The following is a 25875-nucleotide window of genomic DNA, read 5'->3' as shown; positions in this document are numbered from 1 at the left end:
TCCATGGTGATTTGGAGGAAGAGATCTACATGGAGCAACCCGAAGGATTTGAAGTTAAAGGGAAACAAAACCTAGTCTGCAAACTAAAGAAGAGTCTCTATGGCTTGAAGTAGGCTCCGAGACAATGGTACAAGAAGTTTGATTCATTCATGGTGGATCACGAGTACACAAGAACAATAACAGACTAGTGTGTATATTTTCGAAGGTTTTTGGATGGAAACTTTATCATCCTACTGTTGTATGTCAATGATATGCTGATCATCAAACAGGATACTACTATGATCAACAAGTTGAAAAAGGACTTGTCACAGTATTTTGACATGAAGAATTTAGGTCCAACATAACAGATTTTGGGCATAAAGATTGTTTGTGACAAGAAAGCCAAGAAGATATGGCTGTCACAGGAGAAATATGTTGAATGGGTGATTGAAAGATTCAACATGAAAGATGCCAAGCCAGTCAGCACACCATTGGCCAACCATTTCAAGGTGACAAAACGTTCATGTCCCACGACCAGCTTTGATAGGAAAGAAATGGAGGCAATCCCTTATTCTTCCATAGTAGGGAGTTTGATGTATGCAATGGTGTTTACCCGGCCAGATATGGCTCACATAGTTGGCGTTATGAGGAAATTCCTCGCCAATCCAGGAAAGGAGCATTGGGAGGCAGTCAAATGGATTCTTCGGTACTTAAAGGGAACTTCAAAGATATGTCTATGTTTCGGGGGAGCTAAACCAATTTTGGAGGGTTTTATAGATGCCGATATGGCGGGTGATCTTGATGGTAGAAAGTCTACATCAGGATTTTTATTCACCTTTGCAGGGGGAGCTGTTTCATGGCATTCCAAACTAAAAAAGTGTGTTTCTTTATCTACAACAGAGGCAGAGTACATTACTGCCGCAGATGCTGGAAAGGAAATGTTGTGGTTAAAGCGATTTCTCCAAGGATTAGGTCTACAGCAGGAAGAGTACAAGGTACATTGTGATAGTCATAGTGTAATTGATTTGAGCAAGAATTCTATGTACCACTCATGTACAAAGCACATTGATGTCCAGTATCATTGGATACGATAAGTGATGGAAAAACAGCTGATGAAGCTAGTGAAGATTTACACAGACAAGAATCCTTCTGACATGATGACCAAGGTTGTCACCAGAAACAAACTAGAAGTTTGCAAGAATCTGACCGGGATGGACTTCAAGTACAAAAGTTAGTTATCCATATGGGCGTGGAGGACGAGAATTATTAGCTGTTCTAGCCCACATGAAGGAGTAGTTAGAGGTTGGCTGGTTTGCTGCAAGTCAAGAAGTAGGAGGGGAGATGGCAGGTGGCAACCAACCCAATAACTCTTCTTCCTTGATTTTGTTTCCTTCTCTTTTCTGTATAAATTGAGGTGAGGAGGCAAAGAATAAACATAGAAAAACACAGAGTATGTGTTTGAGTGAGAGTTCTATAGAGAAAGAGTGTATGAGGTGTGAGTATTGTAACTCCCTCCGGAAAAATTCTATAGTGGATATCTCTCCCGTGGATGTAGGCAATTGCCGAACCACATAAATATTTTGTGTCTTTTCTGTGTGTGATTGATTTCTGAGTGTGCCTTAATCCTAACATGACTTGTACTAAGATTGTTTGAATTTTTATATTGATTGTAATAAACAGATGTATGCAAGTTTCAATAATACTTGTTCTTCTCATGAGATAAAGTTCATTCACCAAATATTAGTTGAATTGACGGAAATTTGAAGTGCACTAACTTCTAAAATAATAAATTTCCTCTAGAACAGATCAAAGAATGACGACGTAAGATCAAATTGTGCAACCCTATGAAGATCATTTATTTGTTGATGATTGCCATGATATCTATCATGGGCCTGTAGGGGTGAGCATGGATTGGTTTTGTATGGTTTAGAGGGGAACCATAGACCAAACACTACCAAATGTTCCTAGAAATTTGGATAAAATCAAATTGTAAAAATTGTGGAACTAAACTTCACCAAACCTATACAAAGTGTTCGACTAAGCTTTGGAATTGCTGTTAAAGACAAAAATCAATAACAAATAAACTTGTACAGCATATGACACAATGAAAGGGGTGAAAGTGTGAAACTTTAAAATTCAAAATTGGCTAGTTAGGGGTGAAAGTGTAAAATAAGCACTTAACGGCCCAAAAATTGGCACGAGCGCCACACTCAGCTTAAACAAATTTGTAGGAATAAACACATTGAAAAGAGTAATGGTCTTAGATTTAGGGTCGTTCTAGAATATATGTAAGTTATAATATTTTATCTTATTGATTTTTTAATCTATTTGTCTTTCAATAGGCTAAATTAGTCCCAACCTACTTCCCAAACAAGGCCTTAGTGAAAGTTAACTGATTCTTGCACTCTTCCTTGCATTCTCAAAAAAGGGATAACATTATACACAGTTGAACTATAAATGACATTCACGGTCAACCCAGGTTCAACTGACATGCAAGCAATGAACGCTACAACAAAAACATACTTTAGTGGCATTATACTATTGACGTGTTTTTAAAAAATGTCACAAAAAGAATATTTGGTGGCATGTTTTAGAAAAATGTCATAGAGCCACAAACATAAAAGGCTTTAATGACATTTCAATAAAGAAGTGCCACAGCACTACAAAAAAAAAAAAAAAATAAATAAATAAATAAAAATGTGATCTAATACTATCAATTTTATGGCATTTTATAAAAGAATGACATAATAAATTATTTTAGTGGCATTTATCAACAAATGTCACTAAACTATAGCAGTAATGGCATTTTTAAAAAAATGACACTAAACTAAGTAGGTGTAAATTACTTTTATGACATTAAGTGACAAGTGTCACAAATAAATATTTTATGGCATTTTGAGTGAGAGTTCTATAGAGAGAGAGAGTGTGTGTGTGTGAGGTGTGAGTATTGTAACTCTCTCCGGAAAAATTCTATAGTGGATATCTCTCTCGTGGATGTAGGCAATTGCCGAACCACATAAATATTTTGTGTCTTTTCTGTGTGTGACTGATTTTTGAGTGTGCCTTAATCCTAACATGACTTGTACTAAGATTGTTTGAATTTTTATATTGATTGTAATAAACAGATGTATGCAAGTTTCAATAATATTTGTTCTTCTCATGAGATAAAGTTCATTCACCAAATATTAGTTGAATTGACAGAAATTTAAAGTGCACTAACTTTTAAAATAATAAATTTCCTCTAGAACAGAACAAAGAATGACGACGTAAGATCAAATTGTGCAACCCTATGAAGATCATTTATTTGTTGATGATTGCCATGATATTTGTCATGGGCCTGTAGGGGTGAGCATGGATTGGTTTTGTATGGTTTAGAGGGGAACCACAGACCAAACACTACCAAATGTTCCTAGAAATTTGGATAAAATCAAATTGTAAAACTTGTGGAACTAAACTTCACCAAACCTATACAAAGTGTTCGGCTAAGCTTTGGAATTGCTGTTCAAGACAAAAATCAATAACAAATAAACTTGTACAACATATGACACAATGAAAGGGGTGAAAGTGTGAAACTTTAAAATTCAAAATTGGCTAGTTAGAGGTGAAAATGTAAAATAACCACTTAACGGCCCAAAAATTGGCACGAGCGCCAGACTCAGCTTAAACAAATTTGTAGGAATAAACACATTGAAAAGAGTAATGGTCTCAGATTTAGGGTCGTTCTAGAATATATGTAAGTTATAATATTTTATCTTATTGACTTTTTAATCTAATTGTCTTTCAATAGGCTAAATTAGTCCCAACCCACTTCCCAAACAAGGCCTTAGTAAAAGTTAACTGATACTTGCACTTTTCCTTGCATTCTCAAAAAAGAGATAACATTATACACGGTTGAACTGTAAATGACATTCACGGTCAACCCATGTTCAATTGACATGCAAGCAACGAACGCTACAACAAAAACATACTTTAGTGGCACTATACTAGTGACATATTTTTAAAAAATGTCACAAAAAGAATATTTGGTGGCATGTTTTAGAAAAATGTCATAGAGCCACGAACATAAAAGGCTTTAGTGGCATTTCAATAAAGAAGTGCCACAACACTACCAAAAAAAATGTGATCTAATACTATCAATTTTATGGCATTTTATAAAAGAATGACATAATAAATTATTTTAGTTGATAAATGTCACTAAACTATAGTAGTAATAGCATTTTTTAAAAAATGACACTAAACTAAGTAGGTGTAAATTACTTTTATGAGATTAAGTGAAAAGTGTCACAAATAAATATTTATGGCATTTTGAGAAATGCCATTAAGCTAAAATTTTTCCAAGCTATCTAACGTCACAAAATAAAATGAACTCAATATAACATGCTATCAATTGGACTAATTTGAGACAAAATAAAAAATCCAATGTTAAAATTGATTCAATTGAAATTACAAAAATTAAAATAAACACAATAGCAAAAATAGAGAGACTAATAGTGTAATTTGCCCTAATTTTAGTATTTTTTTTAATGACAAATATGCATGTAAGTGACATATTTCATTCTTTTAGAGGCAAAATAATAAATTTGCTCAACTCAGTGAGTTAATCTTCAGTGATCATTTTTCATAAAAAATACTAACAAGATCATTAATTGTACTAAATTGACATAAAATTTATTAAAAGTTAAAACTGATCTAAATAAAAATATAAGGACCACAATTGATATCTATTTTCTTATTTAAAATGTGAACAAATTTATTTATAAATAAATAAATAAATAAAATTTTAACACTAATAGCCATGCTTCACTTCATTACTCCACCTTTTTTTATATTATGAAACAAACGAACTAAGGAAACACGGCAAAGAGGCAAAGAGGCAGAATCTATAGAGCAAAATCTGTAGAGCAGCTAGGGTTAGAGACAAAGAGGCAGAAGTCCAACAATTCTGAAATTGGTGAAGAAAATTTGATTTTGGCGGGACAAAGAGACGGGAGCAAAATAATGAAGCAAGTTTATCTTTCAAGCCATCCTTACATTCCATCTACTCCACAAAAATTCTGCATTTTCATCTTCTATAATCAGAGTTTAGTGGTATTCTCTCTTTCTCACTTTCATCAAACACACACAAGACGTCTATTTTATCACTTATTTATGATCTTGTTTTACTCATAAAACTTGATACAATCTGAGGCTGTAATCTTCTAACTCATGAATTTATTAATTTTCAACAATTTTAATATAAAGGGATAGTTGTGATTTACTATTACTTATTTATGTTATGATTTTATATAATGCCTTGCAAGTATTTGTTTAAATGCTTCATTGAGATTGGTGATATTGATGGATGGGTTGAGATGGTTTATATATTCATTGAGCCTCGTGATGGGGCCCTAAAAATGTTCCTTTCGCTGGCTATATGAGCTTTGGTGTGCTTCCTTAAGATGGGATTGCAAAAGTATAAAATTATGAAAGATTTGGATAAAATAGCTCCCTCTTTCTTCTTTGTCTTATTGTTTTGGCCGGCGTGTTTGGGGTCTCCTCACCCCTACATATACGAATGCTTTTTCTTAATATTCACCTTAAAAGGCTTGCATAGTTACATTAAATTGATTGAAGCAATGTAGAATATTATATGGTCAGAGAGCAAAACCTTTCCCTCTTTTCACTAATTTTTATTGGCCACTTCTCCCCTTAAATATTTTAAAATTTCAGTTAGCAATCACAGTCTAAATATGAGTCAAGTCTCAATTATTGCTATCTTATTTCTTAATATTCAACAACGACAAGATTTGCGATTCTTTATTTGGTAAATTCTAATGTATTATCCTCTGATGCAAGTTGGGTGACGTTTTTCCTTGGGTCCATCTATCTAAGGCAGAGTCTGGCTTTCTTTCCGGTAAAATTTCAATGTTATCTCTTCTAGTTTTTTTATTTTATTCTTTCTTTAAATGGATTCTATCACATCTTTTATTTATTTATTTATCGCCTGAATGATCTTTGCTTGGGTCTGCTATTATCCTGTAATCTTTATTTCTTTAGTGTGGGTTTTCCTCTTTTTAATTGTTTTCTCATCTTTCCTCCTTGTGTCAGCTTGTTTTTCTATGTTTCTTAACAAACACTCAGAAAAGGGGAAAACGAAGAAGAAAGGATCTTGTTGTATTTGAGTTTGTTATTAGGAATATTTTCTGTTTTGTTAGTTCTGCTAAATTTATTGAGATGAGAATGTGTTTGTATGGCAACATTCAGACATTGGTTTGCAGAGCTTTGTGATCATTATAACCTAATTGCTGCTGTCGATTTTAGGGTCATTTGCTGAAGAAGATATTGGAAGACAAGGCATAACTGCACCATCAATTGCAGGAAATGCAACTGCAAGCAGAGGACTGGAGGTTGCAGTTGCTAATCTTCAGGAATACTGCAATGGTATGCCACCTTTTTTTTAATTTTTTTTTTTTTTTTTTTTATTGCGTGTCAAGATGCATGAAAATGTAGAATTACCTAATGAAGAATAGTTAAATCACGGACTGTCCTGTTATAAGAAGCTGTAATTTTTCCATGCAGAAAAGAATCATTAAAATAAATAATTACATCCAATGAGATCAAGAGAAATTGAAAGAACATCCATAATAATAACTATCAATCATTTATGGTTTAAAATGTAGGAATCTTTCCTTGCAATAGCTAATGAGGCTCAAGAGTTCTTTTCAAGTGATGTGTGTGTGTGTGTGTGTGTAGCTGATGCTGTGCAAACACTAGACAAGCAGGTGGTTCCGAGTTGATCCTTTGTATGCAAATGTCTCTTAATATTCATTCTAGAGTTAAGGGGAGGAAAGGTCAGGAAAAGTAGAACTATTTATGTAGAAAGCAGCCCCTCTTGTGCCCTTGGTGCATTTGGAAGGACAGAAACCATATATCGTTTGGTGGAATGGAGGGTTGAATGAGAGCATGTATTTATAGGCTCAAAGAATGGGGTGTTTGTTTTGGAAACCCTCCTCAATCAAATATTTAATTGATTTTAATTTCCAAAAATGATAGAAGTTTGTCTCTTTATGGAAATTATTTGATTTTGAATTTGATTTTAGATACTCCACAATTTCTTATTTATTGGGGGATTTGACATGTGTTGTTGTGGGACCCTCATCTTTGGGTTGACATAACTACTTGATCCAATTGTCAAAATGGGTTGATCATTTGATTTACGCATGACTCATTATTTGAATAGGTCAACTTTCATGATTTTGGTGGGACCTCCAGTGCTTTGAATAATTTGATCACCTTGACTTTGATCAATCAAAATAATTTAATTTTTCTTAATAATTTGAACGGTGATTAAACCATCTCTTAATTTTGGTATCTACACTTGGTAAGTTAGAGTGTTTGGTTTTGTTATTTTTTGAGTGGTTGTTATTGATATTTTAAGCTATTATTTGATGTGGTCTAAATATTTACGGTTGTTATTTTCATATAATTTGTTGTAGTGTGGTGAACCAATTAAGTGATTAAATCGCGTGACTTGCTTATCTACTAAAGAAATGCATATCACTTTCAGTTGTGATTATCTTCACTCAGGCACTCTGTACTAGTTTATTTTTTAAATATTATTTATTAATTGCAAATATATAATTACTTAAGTAGTTAAATCTTGATTTACAGGTAGGAGATATAGTTTTAAAAAGTATCATTAAGGCAACAAAAACAGATGCAAACGGAATACTTAAAAGCACAGACACATCTAAAGAAGTAGAAAGGAAACAACTGGGACCTGACTATTGGGAGGTACATGTTCAAGTGCCAATCAAACCTAATGACAGCATGATTCAATCATATGGACTTGTCAAAACAGTTGGACAAGCTATTAGCTTTAACTTTGTTAGTGTGGTAGAATATTTTATAATTTTGGTAACCGATTTTTATTGCAATATAAATAAATTTATATTTCAATAATAAATAATTGATTGTGATTTGATTTTTTTTGTTTTTGTTTTTGATGTGATGATCCTATGGTGGTAATATTTGTTTATTATTATGAAAATATTACAGGATGAATGGATATCAAATTAATATAGGATGTAACAATTAATATTCATTTGTTTATAAAATCAATTCAATTTTTACAGGCATTTACGCATGCTTAGTTGTAGTTTTTAGAAGTGTTAATAAAAACAACATATGAGTGACATTTTGTGGTAGTGATAGTAGCTTTGCAAAGTGTCACTAAAATAAGTTCCAATGTCACTTATATCCATTTAATGGCACAAATGAATTGAATTTAGTAGCAGTTATAAAGTTGTTATAAATATTAATTGTAAGAGAACAAGTGTTATTAAAAATTCATATAGTGACATTTTTTAGATTGTAAGTCTTCTTTAATGGCACTTGATAACGTCACGAATAGTGTCTATTATGACATTAAAGTGTCACTAAAAGTGTGTAGCCTTGATGGTGTAATGGCACTTAAAAGTGTTACTAAAGTGTCACTAACTCTTTTTTTAATAGCGCTTGATAGTGTCACAAATAGTATCTATCATGACATCAAAATGTCATTGAAAGTTTTTAGTCATGATGGTGTAGTGGCACTTACAAATATCTATTGTGGCACTAGTATCTACTGTGACATGTATATAAATGACACTTGTTCAAAACGTCACAAAACTATAAAATTTCACTGAAAAGTACTTCAGTGACACTTTTAAGTGCCACCAAATTAAGAAAATGTTGTAGTGAATGTAGGCCCATCTTTACGCCCCTCTTTCCCAAAGAAAAACCAAAAGGGAAACCAGTTTGCACAATGTCTATACATATATATGTATATATATATATATATATATGAGAAATGTTTTCATTATATTCTATCATAGAGTAGAATTTGTGTGTCAATTTTTGTATGGGTTTCAAGAAAAATTCAATACCAATATCTGTTTAAAATGACCCTAAAAACAAAACTAAAAAAATTATTAATAAAATCTGGGTTTTAAATTTTCTTTTGGATTTCAAATTTTTTTTCTTTGCAATACCAATCAACTTGTTTGGTTTGGTTTTTCATGATTCACTTTTCAAAAAATTAAATATTTTTATTTTTCATGTTTTTTTGTTTTTACTGAATTTTTTTAATATTCTAAGTAATTTTTTTAATTCTTAGATACACCTAACATAAATATACTTAAAAAGTATAATATTTGTGAAAAAAACCTTTAGAAAATTCATTAAATATCAAAAATACAAAAAAATACGAGAATTCAATATATTTTTCGTATCTTTGTGTATTTATTATTTTTTAAAATATTTTTTTACTAATATTTCACTTTTTAGATACATCTAAGGTACATCTAAAAAAATAAAAAAATTACTTAAAATTTTTATTCACTAAAAACAAAAAAAAAAATACCAAAAACAAAAAACTCAATTTTCAGAAAATTGAATCTAAAACAGTGAATTAACAAGGATAAAACAAACTTGAAAAATAAAAAAAAAAATTCTTGTTTATTTATATGTCAAAGATTATGTTCTTGGTTGATGCATTGTATGAGATGGGATGGCCCAAGAAGACTGGGGAAACAAAAAATTAAATACAAAAAAAAAAAAAAAGAAAAAAAAAAAGAAAGAGAAGATTGGTAGATGCGTTGTATGAGATGGGGTAACTCAAGAAGACTGAAAAAAAAAAAAAAAAAAAAAAAAAAAAAAAAAAAAAAGAAAAAGAAGAAGAAGCAGCATTCGAAGAAGATATCAAAAATGTTTGTCTTGCTAAAGAGAAGATGGATAGACTAATAAATTCACAGTAAATTCTTTATAAATTATTGAATAAATTCTCAATAAATTATGAGTGAATTATTCAGTAAATTCTCACTAAATTACTCAGTAAATTCTGAGTAAATTACTCAGTAAATTTGTAGTAAATTACTCGGCAAATTACTCCGTAAATTCGTAGTAAATTCTCAATAAATAACTCGTTAAATTTTTAATAAATTCTTTGTAAATTATTCAGTAAATTATTGATAAATTCTCAGTAAATTACTCAATAAATTCTAAGTAAGTTACTCAGAAAATTTTCAAAAAATTTTAAGAAAATTCTTAATAAATTACTCAGTAAATAGCTCAATAAATTATCAATAAATTCATGGTAAATAACTCCGTAAATTCTCAGTAAATTTTGTAAATTATTCAGTAAATTATTGGTAAGTTCTTAGTAAATTACTCAACAATTTCTTAATAAATTACTCAGTAAATTCTCCGTAGAAACTCAAATCATATGTAAACTGCCTGTGAACAGAAATCCAGCGAAGTATCTAGAGCAATCGAACCATGTAAGTCAAATCCTTATCTTGAATTCATTATCAGTTGGTAATAACTTGGAATAATATTTTTATAATTTATTCCACATCCCACTGATTTGGTTTGGTTTATAAAGTGGACATTGTTAATTAAATAATTAAATAGTTAAGGAGCATATAACTAGGTAAGACCGTTTTATATTGTTGTTATCGTTATATTTAAGAAAGATACTCTTTTATAATTTTGTCTGATAACAAAATGTACCTAAGAGGATATTACTAGGTGTCTTCGTTGACAATAATGTAGTTACAACTGTTCTTCCACCGAAACAAACATTGAGAAAAAAACAAATATTCAGTAACATCCATGCATTAGTATATTTATATGAATCTGGAAACTCAAAATTCCATTTCTCATCATCTCACTTGAGTGTTATCCTCAATTCCACATGGTGCTTTGTCATCTCCTAAATAATTCATTTTTTTATTTTTTTTTTCATCACATCGCCTCTTTATTTTCTTGTACATATTTTTATAAAAAGTAAAAAAGTATACTTATTTAGATCGTCCCAAACAACCCCTCGGAAATGGCAAAAGTGGACTCTCAAGGGTGGTTTAACGGTGGTTGCGATGAAGAAGGGTATGATGCTGTTGTAGTGGGGTCTGGATATGGCGGCTCTGTGGCTGCTTGTTGGATGTCAATGGCCGGAATAAAGGTGTGTTTGATGGAGAAAGGCCGGCAATGGCAAGCTCATGACTTCCCAACCGCCTTTTTCAAGTTTATGTCCGCCGTGAGGATGGAAAACACCAACTTGGGTTTCACTTTTGGTCCCAAAGATGCTTTATTTCAGGTCATTCTCTCTGTGTCGATTTTTATGTGTACATAAATTATATATATAATGAAACCAAAAACTAAAAACAAAAATAGCCAAAATTTTATGAGATTTATAGGTGACCCACTTCTTGAAAATTTTCTCAGCATTTATGGGATTGTTGGGTTTGTATACTAAGATAAAATTTTTCAAATTTTGTTTAGTTTAATTTTTTTAAAAAAACTTCAATATCAGTTTCAATCTCTTACACATCAATCAATTATTTTTTTTTCTCACACACATCTACTCAACTATAATAAAATATTAAATCATTTCAAACTCCTAAGCTCTAAAACTATTTTTAAAATATACAATCAAACAAACCAACAAAATTTCTAAATTCTCTCTCTAAATTTTTTTTAAAAAATTTATCTCAAAACACAAACTAAACACAATATTTTATGTGTTTGATTTTATATTTAAAATTTTTGTGTTTTTAATTATTACACTAATTTGAGGCAACAATACTGCAAATAGAACTGTGTAAAATACCGTTCAATCTACTAAATCGAGATCAATATGCATCAATTCGCACCGCTTTAACCGCTAACTGCAGTTTAAACTTTTAATTTATAATCTGCCAACTGAATTGAATCACTCTGCTCCGCTATAGTTATTATATATATATTTTTTAACTTTCGATGAAATATCAATGTAAAAATGAATGTGAAAGAGAGATTTAAGGTATGGAATTTATTATAAATTAATGGTTATATTATATATAAAACATATTATGTAAAATAATTTGTATTATATATTTAAAAAATATTATACAAATTTGTATTATATATTATACAAATGTTATATATTATGTAAATATATGATAATTAATTAAAATATTTTTCAATCTGTCAATCCGTTAAAAATCGCTTAAATCATAATTTATCAATTTACAAAATCATCAATCCACTATTCAATTTATAATTTCACGCTCAAATTGTCCGAAACCGGCCGTGCACGCTCCTAACTGCAAACAGATTGCGCAATCACATACACTCACTTATCTGAGTTGAGATCCTCTCCTTGTGCTCTCTCCTTGCCTTCCAACTTGTAATGGTAGAGATATACTTTGAGTTGATCCAATGGTCCAAATTTGAATACGAAAAGCAAATTTGAATTTGTTTTATTATTTTTATATTTTTAAATAGTCAAATCTGAATCATTAGATCAACTCAAAATATATCTCTACCGTTGTAAGTAAGAATACAAGGAGAGAGCTCGAGGAGAAGATCTCAACTCCACTTATCTTTGTATGACAGGTCCAAGATGTGAATGTGTGTTTTGTACTTTATGTTCTTAGCATTCTTATTTTTATCTTTTATATATATTTTTTACATTTGATATAAGGACGCAATTTGAACGGGTTCAGTCAAATTGAGAGGTTATTTAAATTTATTTCAAATTGTGTTAAGATCTGTTTAGACTAAAATTGTAACTTGAAATTGCTTATTCAAACCTAACCCGAGTTCAACCCGAGTTATTCAAATTGCACGTAAATTTTAATTTTTTTCAGATAAATTATTAAATTGTTAAAATTAGATTTAATTTATATTTGTTTAGAAAATCATTAATAAGATGAAAATAAATAATTTATATAATGTAAAATAGATATCGCTATGGTACTTTTTATAATTTATGAGTGAGAATAAAAAAGATAAGATTTTGTATTATGTTACTTGTATTTAATATGATTTAACAATATAAATTATTTTAATATCATCTAATAATTAATAATTTATATATATTAAATATTTTAATATTTATATATATATATATAATTCGAGTTCAAGTTGTTTAATATTTTTACTGAAGCCGGTCTAATTTAACTCTGGACTTTTAAATTTTTACTTAAATCCATATCAAATTTAAATATCTTCCAAATTCTAAAAAAAATTCAAGTTAGGCTCGAGTTGTTCAAATTAAATTCGCTCAAATTATAGTCTTAATTTGATACAATATAAATTAAGAAAGTGAATAAAACATATTTTTCATCACCAATATGATATAAGGGTTTTACTACCATCACCACCACTGAAATTGCTACCAATCACGAACTCTATCATCACCACAGCGACTGGTAGCATCATTATCAATTTTAGGGTCAAACCGAGCATTATTTAATTTTATTTTTATTTTTTTTGGAAAAAGGGTAAAAGATGTGACAAACGAAGCTGAGAAATGGAACTTGAAATCAGTAAGCATATGTTAGACTCAATGACTAAAGTAGAGGATGCATGAACAAATATAAAGTTGGAATGCAAAACTATAAAATTGTACTTCCCTTAAATAACCAATATATTTATTGGAGGCGGATCCCTTTCGGTCGAGATTTTGGATTGTAGAGTGTTATTGAATTTTTGGGACTTATTATAAATTTTGTTTTGATAATTTGAATAATTTATTTTGTTAAGCAATTAATGTATTTCATACATATAAAAAAATATATCAATCCGATAATTGTAACTTATTCCATTTATTATATTTTTAAATTTTTTTTTAAAAAAATTATACTTTTAAAAATAAATAATAATTTTTTTTGGTTAAATATATAATAAATTGAACAAGTTACAGTTATCAGATCGACTTAATTTTTTATATAGATGAAATACACAAAGTGTCCAACAAAATGAGTGGTTCATATTATCGAAACAAAAGCCGTGATAGTCCAAAATCAATACTAGAGGAAATCCTCCTCCGTATTTATTTCTTAGTAGATATAACAGAGCAATTCTAATATATATTTTAAAGAATATACCATATGAACCCTTAATTATGTTATTTTCTTAACCAATTTTCTTATTTAGTTATAAATTATAATATTATTTTAGTTATGACTTATGATTTCTTTAGCTGTAGCTCATGAATGCAGGAGTGATGACACCGGCCCCAATCCGCGCGAGAAGGAATCCAAAATGGCCTAAAGAATGGGAAAAAGATTGGGAGATGTGTGAAGCTTCTGCTTCATCCATGCTGAGAATACAGAGTGTTCCCATCATGTATCCTAATGCCAAGATCATGAAGGGAATAGTTGAAGAAGATGGGTTCAAAGAAACCAGTGACCCATTGAAGCTAAGTGTGAATTTTGATATAGAAGAACAGTCATCCAATTCATCAAAGTTTCAGGAGATGGGCAGCTGCTTAGCATGTGGAAATTGTCTTGCTGGTTGTCCTTATAATGCCAAGAATTCTACAGACAAAAATTATTTGGTTTCTTCAGTCCAGGTTTTTATCCTCTTATTCATTTTTTTTTTTTAAATTAGAGAGAGAGAGAGAGAGAGAGAGAGAGTAATGCCTTGTCATTTTCAATATATGTGAAAAACTAACTCCATATGATTAACTGCCATGATGCTTACCATCCACAAAATGAATCCAATTCTCCAATAGCGTTGTACATCAAATGTTACATGAACACAGTGAATTGAATCAGTTGCAAGCTATGAAGCACAAGTATTTCAAAAATGTTGCGTTACTCATATTTGGTACTAATATGCATAATGATAGGGCTACATCCATATCGGGTATTCAAAATACGTACCGGATATATTTTACATATTCTTTGGCAATTGATACTCTATAGGCACGGGATGGGTAGTTATGGGATATTGGTGAAGATATATTTAATTTATTAGAGAGTTTTAATTTATTTGAAATTGCAAATCCTTTGCTTGATGTGCAGTGAAAGATTTATTATTCAATGATGAAGTTGATGGAAGTGAAGATTGAAATTTCAAGCTTTCAAATTTTGCTTAGTTTGCTTTTGAAATATGAAATTTTGTTTTGTAATTTTTGCTATTTAAAGGCGTTAATATAGCTTATGGATTTTGCTTTGATATTGTTATTGTTTGAATAATGATTTCTCTTTTGATTTTAGAATTTCTCCTTTTAGTTTTTGTTAGAAATTGGGCGTCCATGTGACATGACCTTTTGAACCTGAACTTTTTGAACTTTATCCATATAAGTTTGAATTTGAATTCAAAACTTATTTGGATAACCATTCAGGATATCTATATCTATCATATCAATAGATATGGATAGATGGATAGATTGATATATATGTGGTTATATATCAGATTATATGGTTAATCTATGAGATACGTATATCAGATATACGTTATGCGGTTTTTACCCATAACCATTTTTCCTATACTCTCTCTCTGACTCTCTCCCATAAAACAACGATCAAGTCATTTTGTACTGTGATTTGTGTGGGTGATACTCATTTTGTAGTATCACTCCACTGCTGGATTCGTTGTTCAGATTTTGGAAGCACGTGATTTACCCACGAGATTCTTCGCTATAAGGTATGATTCTGATATTTTTTCCCGTTGTAATATAATACTTTGATTTACATTGGTATCAGAGCCTAATATGGGTATTTTCGTGTTTAGTTGTATGCGATAAAATATGTGTATAATTTTATACAAATATACATACATATTATTTGTATGAAAATTAGATTGAGAATGTGATACATCTCATTTTTATGTCCATTAAATGTTATTTTTGAGACTATAAATGTATTTATTGTGAAAAGTGGAGTCCGACAGTACCAAAATTAGACCAGAAAACGCCTTGGAAGGCGGCGCGTGTGCCTCACGTGCTATATAACGCCGCCTAGTGGTTCCACGCGCTTCCACGCACCACCACGCGCTAGGCGCCCTTCCCACGTGCGCGTTAGCTGAGCCGCTTCGCGCCGCGCCTCGTGCGCAGCCACGCGTGCGCCATGCGCCGCGTCGCCGTTTAACCGTCTTGCGCCGAGTTGCGCTGAGTTGAGCGGCGCAAGCCGAGCCGAGCCGAGCCGAGTCGTTTTTCCCAGCTGGCTTGGTTCTAAGGCTCTGTTTGTTCTGTTTTTAATTCTAAATTATGTTAAATGGTCACAAGTAATTTGTTATAGCTTTGTTTTAAGCATGGTTGGTACTGTTAGATTCAGAATTACATTTTCTATCTTCTGTAAAATTTTGAAAATTTTATGAAAATAAAATTATTTTTCCTGAAATAATAATTCATTATTTCTGCTTTAAAATGCATCTGGTGTTGCATGATTAAGTTTCTGAGGCTGAATTTTTTATTGTAGACTATTGTTGTAGTTTACTATTTACTGGTATGGTTATTGCATTTTACCAGATTCTGGAATATTTATTTCTAATTTTATGTGTGTTTATTAGATATTTAAAATTCCAGAAAAAATTTCAGAAAAATTCAGAAAAATTTCGGAAAATTTCAGAATGATATACTTTCTATTATGGCATAATCTGAATATTAAATACAACATATTGTTATTTTTTTGCATATATTGTAATTAGAATAGCATGATTAATTATTTTTTTATTTTAATTCCGTTATTAAATGTAACATAGCATGAGTTGATTGTGAATCTACATTATGATGCTATTGTATGGAATTAGAATATTTTATCATGCTTTTAGACATGCCATAGTCAGTGGGAGGTTATTTGGTTGAGAGAAATCTTTGTAGATTAACTCCCGAAAACTAATATTTTGCGCATAAATTAAATTAAATTTTGGATAATTGTCACCTGTGGCGCAAGAGATGATTATGAGCATAGCGGATTTTCGATCTTGCGACTTGTGTAATATTGTCACTATTTAATTCAGATTTTTGTGGCAAAATTATATTCTGTTAATCAAATTAATCCCAATGTGAATTTCTCTCTAAATTGACTTAGCTTATGGAAGTTAATTGGTTGACCTAGACTTAGTAAAGATGTTCAAATGTGAACAATGTAATCACATTCTTTAGATGAACAAAAGTCTTGGAGACTTTAGGTCAAGTCTTAATTGAGCCAAAGTAAGGAAACATGACTCAAAGTCGCCGTGATTTTGTTGCCTTGTTTGGCATAATAAAAACTAATGTGTACGCTATGGTTAGCGGCACGCTACGTAGTTTTAGTTGGCGAGTTTTGGAGTTATGAAATTAATAAGCCCTCAATAGATCTGTATATGATCTTGACTATTGAGCTGTGCGGATTGACTTTGTAATTTGACTTGTAAATAATGTTACATCATTAGATGAAGTAACATTCAAGAGTCACGTCATCCAAGAAATACGAGCTTAAATAAATTAGTCATTAAGTGTAAGACGAATAGCCAGTATAAGTAGTGTTTTGCTCTCTACCCAATTATTGGGAGTGGATGGAGCAAAATTTCATGCACTATAATAGTGTGCGTTGAAATATCACGTGAAGTTAAATGATTAGTGCTTAGAAGCTGCAAAATCTATTAACACTAAGTGAAAAGATTAGCGCTTAGAAACTGTAAAATCTATTAGCATTGCCAACTTGTCTAAGTCTGGACACTTACTGTTTCCACACTTGAGTGTGAGACATGAGGAGGGGCTTCTTTGTATGATTCCTTAGTTAGGCTAACGTTTTTGAATAACGTTTAGCACTAAGCGCAAACGTTGCGGCATAGTAATGAAAAGGTCAAGGTCGACAAGGTTGTTATGACTCTAAGAATTTGACGCATCGCTTGTGAGAGTATTGTGTTGAATTAGACTCTTTAGCCTAATTCACGCTTAAGTTACTTTGGAGCTGTCATAGTTGATAGCTTATTCTCTCCTTCTTGTGGATAGTAGAATTAATTGCAAGTAACTATGAAGCGAGAAATAGATATGGCAAGAGGAGTATCGTCATCGTTCAACTAGATGCAATAAAGTGTATAGAGAATAAAATTGACTTGAAGGTGCAGGGGATTAGCACTTACTAGTTAAATTTGCGACTTAGACGCACTTGATATCTCCATGACATCCTTTTATGATCTAGTGAATATGAATTAGTCATGAGTCATTACCTAGTTGGGCCTAAACCTTTAAAACTTGTCTTCGAGAACTCACACATTAAGATGACCAGAATTAGTTTATGACATTGGTCATGAACCAGTGGCCTATTATACTTAATCACATTAATGAGATGATGACACGACGGTTTGAGTAGGCCTTCTTGGGCCCACTCGCTTATGACATCTTGCTCTCATGTGAAAGGGTAACTTTGTTCGCAATGGGTGCGCACAAGTAAGTAGGAAAGCCGTATAAGGTCATTTGTTTTGGCGCATTTAGTCCACTATGATATTTGTGACTAGATATGTGTAAGGGTATGATAGCTAAGCCTCAATCTCGACACATTTATAGATTACGATACACATCTGAGTCAAGATTATTTGATCTCCCATAAGTCAAAAGTTTTGAGATGAATTTTGACATTGCACATATGAGGTTGAGATCAATTAGATAACAGCTTTCGTGCTTTTAGTTTTGACTAAGGTGGCGAGTATCTATTTGAGTTATTTTTCGAAAACTCTGTGAAGAGAGATGGATGCTTAGAAAATTGATTATTCCTAGTACTCAACAACACAATGGTATAGTAGAGATAAGGAATTAAATATTGTTAATGTTAGGTGGATAATGGCACAAAATGTTTCCCAATTGGAAATTGCACTAGTTTGTTGCCTATATCCCTAACTAAGTGCCCTCCATATCAGATTTTACACTTCATTTTGAATAATAGGTTAGCGGAGAGCCATCTATAGGCGATCTGTAACCGTTAAGCAGCTTATCTTTATTTTACTTCTCATAAGATTGCGAAGTTAAGACCTAGGGTTCTATAGCGCATTATTGTATGCTGTCTTGTAAGCACAAAGGGTCGTGTGGCGCATTATTGTATGCGGTCATGCAAACCCTCCGGGTCATGTGCATATAGGTAAGCAGCTTTGTGGTAGTGTAACTAAGTCACATAAAGTTTTATTAGTAAAGGTGACGTGAATAGAGTTTTTGGAACTCTATAAGATAGAGAATTTTAAGCATAGCGCTCTATGTAGCCTAGTTGAGAATGGAAAGAAATTTCCAATATCATAGGGACAGTGGGAGCGATGTGCCTACTAATGGATTACTCCATTAGAGAAGAATACTCTACATTCTTAGTTGCGTGGTAGCGATTGTGAAAATTTTCCACGTCATCACTGGGTGATTGAGAGGGAAACATTCATGATTGCTCCGCAAGATGATAAAGAGCCTAGGATAATGCCTAAGGCACTAGTCCCATATTTTTAGAAAGTGGATCAATGTTGCGCAGTTTAAGACAAAGTCTTTGAGGATTAACTATTTTTATAATTTGGTTGACTTTCCATTATGACGCAAAACTGTTATAAAGTTATGCATAATTTGGATAGTCATTGTTGAGGCATAAGGCTCGCTAGATACCGAAAGGTCGCACCATTGAGGAAAGTGTAGACCATGAGAAGACTTCCCCCTGGGGAGTGAGGTTATTTTGACTTAGGCTATGATTAGCATAAGTTCGGAACATTGATTTGTGGACATTGTGACCCAACTTTCTCGTTAGAGAATTGGATAAGTAGATCCGTAGGGATTTACCTTCTGCTTTTATGGTGAAAAGTTAGGAGCGCAAAAAGGTTGCTAGTTCCAATAAATCTTTTACAGCCTAAAACAGTTATCCAAATAGTGGTTCTTAGATTTCGTCAATGGTCCAAAAGAAGTTTTTCCTTACTTAGTCATTATGAGCCAGAAATTTATAAGGTTGTCGCCACCTAGGGTGGGAAGTCCTCTATTTTAGATATGATGGACATGGGTGATGTAATTTATATGCTCAGATGTACGATCCTTAGGGATTGCTTTGGGAGAATTCATGTTTTTTCTTCGATGACTTACATAAAGAATATCCTAGAACGATTCTAGATGCAAAATTGCAAACCCATTGACTTACCTATCGGTAAAAGTCAGAGTCTTAGCTATTGAGTGAATCCTCGGATTGTCTTTGGAAGAAACAGATGACCTATATTCCTTGATCTTTTCTTTGTTGTGGAAGCCTAAAGTACGCTATGTGGGCGTATTCGGCATGATAAGTGTTATCTTTGGTAAATGGTCAACTGAGTTGTTTAGACATTGACCTTGCTCATTAGACTGTGGATAAAATGCTTTACTAGTAGCATATTAATTTGCTCCTTGTAAGATTCAATGCGCTAGTTGGGCGCATCTGCGCTAGTTGGGCGCATCTGCGCTAGTTGGGCGCATTAAGAATGAACGCAAATTGGTCAACAAAATATCTTTAGAGAGGTTATTGCGCAAGAGGTAGTGATCTTAAATCACTTCATGTGAGGCGCATATGGTGGATTCCGTTGTATATACTTATCGCAAGAAGTGCTGATAAGGCTTATATTTGGAATCTATAATTGCGCAAGCTGTGGTCAATTTTTTTTTTAAATCGATCACTTATTTTGAGATGATGGGATGTTGACACTATTATGGTTTGTGTCATAATGATTAGCAGATGATGATGTCAGCAGGCAAGATTGGCTCACTCACACGAGCAATCGCCCTTGGCGCTTGGGAGTGAGCAAGGATGAGACTAGTGGTTTATTTTTATTTAGAGCCAAGAGAGGCTTAAATAATCCACTATGTATGTCGCCTTGGTTACAACCAAGATGTGGTCGTGTTAAGGACCAAACATGGATGTTAGTACCCACTTTCCATGTTGTGCTTGTTATGATTAGCCAGATGCGAGATCTCATTTGGCGCCTGGAAGGCGAGCAAATAGAGAATTCGGGTTAGGCACTAGAAAGCGACTAGACTAATATCTGTACGGTGTATTGAGTATGACGTCACTTTTTATGGAAGAGTTACTCCACTGTAGCATGTATTCATACTATATGTGCTTGGCGACCGAGTAATGAGGTGAGAGAATGAATCCCCGTTTCCTCACCGTGTGAGTCTTACGTGTCATTATTGATATGACTCTCATTTATGTACCCTTTTGTGACTTTTGACTATGTCATAAGGTAAGGGGTTGATGTTCTGCTACTTTGGTATGTTGCCTGCGACCATGTATGATTCGGCCTTAAGGGACATCACTGGGAAACCAGTCAATCCTAAACTAAATGGCATGAGGGCAAAGGGAAGATCATCTAGTATTACACCACTGTTGTATATTCACTGCCGGCAACTCACATCGCTCTGTATGAGAGGCGAATTGAGTGTGAATATATTGCAAGAATTGAGAGGGTCAAACATGCTCTTTTTGAGGGATTAGAGATGTTTTTTGGACCGGTGTAATTAGATGGGTCTGGGGTATATGAGACGCTATTTCTGTTCTTTTTGGATTGATGTCTCTATGCTGACTCATTTTGAGTTTCTAGTATAGAGCTCCCACATGCAGGTGTTCTCAGTAGTCGCACGGTGCATTGGGTAGTATGAGATTGTTCTTTTTTGGGGAGATTGAGATAAGAGATGTGGTAGTGTCATGCCAACTCGTGTGTGAGTGGGAGATGTTAGAAATTGGACGCCCATGTGGCATGACCCTTTGAACCTAAACCTTTTGAACCTTATCCATATAAGTTTGAATTTGAATTCAAAACTTATTTGGATAACCATTCAGGATATCTATATCTATCATATCAATAGATTTGGATAGATGGATAGATTGATATATATGTGGTTATGTATCAGATTATATGGTTAATCTATAAGATACGCATCTCAGATATACGTTATGTGGTTTTTACCCATAACCATTTTTCCCATACTCTCTCTCTGACTCTCTCCCATAAAACAACGATCAAGTCATTTTGCACTGTGACTTGTGTGGGTGATACTCATTTTGTAGTATCACTCCACTGCTGGGTTCGTTGTTCAGATTTTGGAAGCACGTGATATACCCATGAGGTTCTTCGCTACAAGGTATGATTCTGATATTTTTTCCCGCTATAATATAATACTTTGATTTACAATTTTGGTAGTAAACTTTAATTTGTAAGTTGAATCTCAAACTATAAATTATAAAAAATAATAAATTTATTGGCATACCTCAACCGTACCGTTATCTTATTTTTTTAGGTTTGATGTATCCGCATACCCTTAACATATCCATACTAGTATCCGTACTTGCACCCGTGCTTTGTAGGTTGCAAGTGAATGTTTGTACCTTGTGGGCTAATCCCTTCTATCCTAAAATCAGATTTTGTGCGATTCAGGCAGGATGTACCATCAAAACACAATGCCAAGTTCAGTATGTGGTACAGAACCCAGATTACATTTGTGAAAAGGAAGACAAAGTTAGCAGGAAAAAAAGGCGGCTTTGGCATATATACCTCAATGAGATTGACTATGTTGCATTTGATTTTGTTATCCTTTCAGGTAATATGACATAGCTATAGATACTCAAAATCTTGTTACAATTTTAGTCAGACAAACGTTACGAACTTTAAAAATAAAAATATAAAATACTTTGAATCACTCTGCAGGTGGAGTGTTTGGCACGACTGAGATACTATTCCAGTCTCAAATGAGAGGACTGAAACTTTCTCAGAGAATCATATTTTAGTTGTAATGGTAACACTGTCGCTTATCTTGCTGGTAGCCCTACACCATTGGGTGCTTATGCTTTGGACAAAAAGCAATTCACAAAGATACCTTTTCAGGAAAGGCCAGGCCCATCCATTTCTTCATCATACACCTCTTCGTTGGGATTCACAATTCAGGTTGAAGTTTTATGTTCATATATATAGGAGTTCTTCTTCCATGTCTCATTTGTGTTTATGATTATTGTCAAAATTGATACATGTGGTACCATTTGGCGCAGAGTGCAGTACTTCCAGTGGCATATCCTTACCTTCTATTTAAAGGGATCTTTACTTATGGATGGCCTTCTGGCTATTGGTTCCTACATGGTATTATAGACACGCTAAAACATGTGTTAGGAATGAAATATAGCAATGCAATGGTTTTCAATGCAATGGGATATGATGAGAGTGATGGAAAAATAACATTTGACAATGACACTAACAGAATCTGCTTTCAGCCACCCCTTGATCATTTACTACCAAGGAAAATTGGGGTGTTTCAAAAACTTACAAAGAAATTGGGAGGAATATTGTTCATGTCAAGGTATCGGAACGCATCAGTTCATCTTTTAGGGGGTTGCAATGCATCATCAGACCTTTCACAAGGAGTTTGTAACCCCAATGGTCAAGTATTTGACACAAAGTCTCATAACTTAGTGCACCCCGGCCTCTATGTTTGTGATGCCTCCTTAATACCTTGCTCTCTCGGCATAAATCCATGTCTAAGTATTGCCACAGTGGCTGAGCATTTAAGTAGGAACCTTGTGTCAGATGTTCTCAAGCACAAAAGCGACAAAGGTATGGTTTTGGTAAATAACTTGGGTGATCCAAAGCCAGGCTCAATTAATAGTGTGAACCTAGATAGCGATCGAAAATCAATGGTTGTCATTAAAGAAACCATGAGGGGCTATGTGGGTGGTATGCCATGTGTAGCTTATCTCAAGATGAAAATGAACTCTAGAACTTGGAAGTAATCGGATATAAAGAGTAAACTTATCGGATTATCTCATCCTCTGCTAAGGGGTAAAGTTGGAGGATATGTTTTATTTAGTGCTTTTGAGTCTGATAAATTACATATTGTAGATGGGGAAGTAGATTTGTGTGAAGTTGGTGAAAGAACTCTGTATACGTAGTGTATGCACTATACTCTCCTTCTTGCTGCTTCTTCTGGTTCAAGGTCTGATATGATCTAAACTAGAAATTTATCTTCATTCTGACATTATTTTTTATGGTATTTGTTTTTCACATAATAGAAAGTATTTTTCATACAGATACATTCTTGAAGGGAAGAAGATAATGAATCCTTATCTCTTTGGATCAACTGCATGGAGGGAGACAACGACAATGAATGTGACATTCAATAAAGTCTGAATAGACAGTTCCAAGGAAAATATGCTGAACTTGAAAGGGAAGCTTAGTATTTCCATGATAGAGCTCCTGAAGTGCTTGATAAGCCTAGAAGGGAACATGAGAAGAAGGTTTGTTGGTGTGCTATTACAGAATCTTTTCAAAACCTACATTTTGCAGGTGCCACGAGGGAGTCACAAGGAATTCAATTCTTCAGAATTACACCAAAAACCTTATCAAGACAGTATTCTCCACGAGATACAAATAGGTAGTCAGAAGTATACAATCCATAGATTCGTAACTTGCAAGTTCGTTTGTTCTCTAAATTGTTCCGACTCAATCCAATACTGTCTTGAACCAATACTCTTGGATAACTACAACTGAAATAGTAATATGTCCTAGAGCACCTTATGGACTATATCAGTACTCTTTTTTTATTTTTATTTTTTATTTATTTACTCTTTTTTACCTTTGGTACCAGAGTTCTTAACGTACTGTTGCTTCTTTGGTAATTGAGCAGAAGATGGGTTTATCATCAGTTGCAAGCAATGGAAAGGAAAGAAGAAACTAAATCCAGTTCTCCTAATTAATGGTCATTCCACTGAGAATTATTGGCTACCAACAGAACCAAGTGATTTGGTTAGAACTCTACTAGAAGAAGGGCATGAAACATGGCTGCTGCAACCAAGATTACACCCTTTGAATCCTTCAAACAATTTCACCATTGAAGACATTGGCAGATTTGATATACCTGCTGGTAAACAAAAAAAATAAAAAATAAAATTCTATATAAAAAATGTAGTTACTTACCAACTCAACTGGCCTATTTTTAACTCTTATTTTTATTTTTGTAGTGATCAATAAAATTCGTGATTTGCACGGGCCATTGATAAAAATACATGTGGTTGCACATTGTGTTGGAGGCTTAGCAATTCATGTAGCTCTTATGGGAGGCCATGCCTCTGCAGCCCATATAGCTTCTCTGTCTTTCACCAACTCTTCGATGTTCTTCAAACTCACCACTTCATCCAGAGTCAAAATGTGGCTTCCCCTCATCCCGCTAAGCTTTACCTCTTCATAATTCTCACAAAATATGATTGGAAGTTATTTTCCATAAAAGATAATTCGAATATGGTGAACTAATTAAAATGTACAATTGGTAGAAATCGGAAAGTGGCTCGTGTTTGAATATGGAAGCATTATGTTCTCGTTCTTGAATCATTTGGAATTTCTCAACATTCAGATATTCATCATTTAGTGACTTATATAGCAGAAATTCAAGTAATAGTAAAACGATGGTTATATAATTTTGGTTCTTTTTTTTTTTTTTTTTTTTTGATTGGCAAAAACAAAATCTTTATTGATGAAACATACAAAGTGTGAAATATTACATCAATAAAGAGGAGCTTGGAGTTAAGAAAAAGCTCCAAGTGCCAGTTGGTGAGGAACCAACAAAAGAGAGCAAGAGAAAAGACAAACAGATAGATAAATTAGTCTACAACTTGGAGCTAAGAAGCTAAACTGATAAATAAACTGGTAGGAGCCAAAACTAATAGTAACAACCAAATTGATAGTAAAACTGATGAGCATCGACTTTTCCCCACTTTGACAAGCTTCGCTTACATTATACAACTGAAACATTGGAGCCACAGCAGAAGTCGACCACCATAACAGAGATAGACAAAACAATCAAGCATCATTCCCATAACTAAGCAGAACCTCCATAGCAGACCAAAATTCAAACACAGATAGGAAATCTCCCACACTACTCACTAGATCAACGCAACACACACCAAGTAGGCACCATAGCAGAACAACATACACCAACAGAGCAGAACAACATACACCAATAGAGCAATACAGCAACCACAATAACAGAAACAACATACAACACTAGAATCCATCACACCATAACTACCCAGCAGACCAATCAGCACTATGTAAGTGTAGCAGACCCTCCCAAGCACTTCCTGATTTGCCTCAGATTAAACACAAAATCCTGAACTGAAAAATTAAAGTCACTGAAAACTAGTTTTAACCAAAAAG

At 33.1% G+C, this 25875-nt stretch overlaps 1 long non-coding RNA gene across 3 annotated transcripts; it reads left to right on the top strand.

Moving 5' to 3' along the window:
- The first annotated feature begins 4782 nt into the window (after positions 1–4782).
- LOC114316573 (uncharacterized) lies at positions 4783–7924 on the top strand. 3 transcript variants are annotated; one of them, XR_014343329.1, is made up of 4 exons: positions 4783–5067; positions 5815–5872; positions 6280–6399; positions 7630–7924. It is a non-coding gene; the product is annotated as an uncharacterized LOC114316573 (long non-coding RNA). The 3 variants fall into 3 exon arrangements; XR_014343330.1 differs by lacking the exon at positions 7630–7924 and adding an exon at positions 6639–7616; XR_014343331.1 differs by lacking the exon at positions 5815–5872 and having other exon boundaries at positions 4787–5067.
- The last annotated feature ends 17951 nt before the right edge of the window (positions 7925–25875 follow it).

The sequence above is a fragment of the Camellia sinensis genome, chromosome 10 (assembly GCF_055761805.1).
Source record: "Camellia sinensis isolate YWXY chromosome 10, ASM5576180v1, whole genome shotgun sequence".
Classification (NCBI taxonomy): domain Eukaryota; kingdom Viridiplantae; phylum Streptophyta; class Magnoliopsida; order Ericales; family Theaceae; genus Camellia; species Camellia sinensis.
The sequence above is the reverse complement of the archived record's forward strand: the minus strand, read 5'-3'. Positions and strand labels throughout refer to the sequence as shown.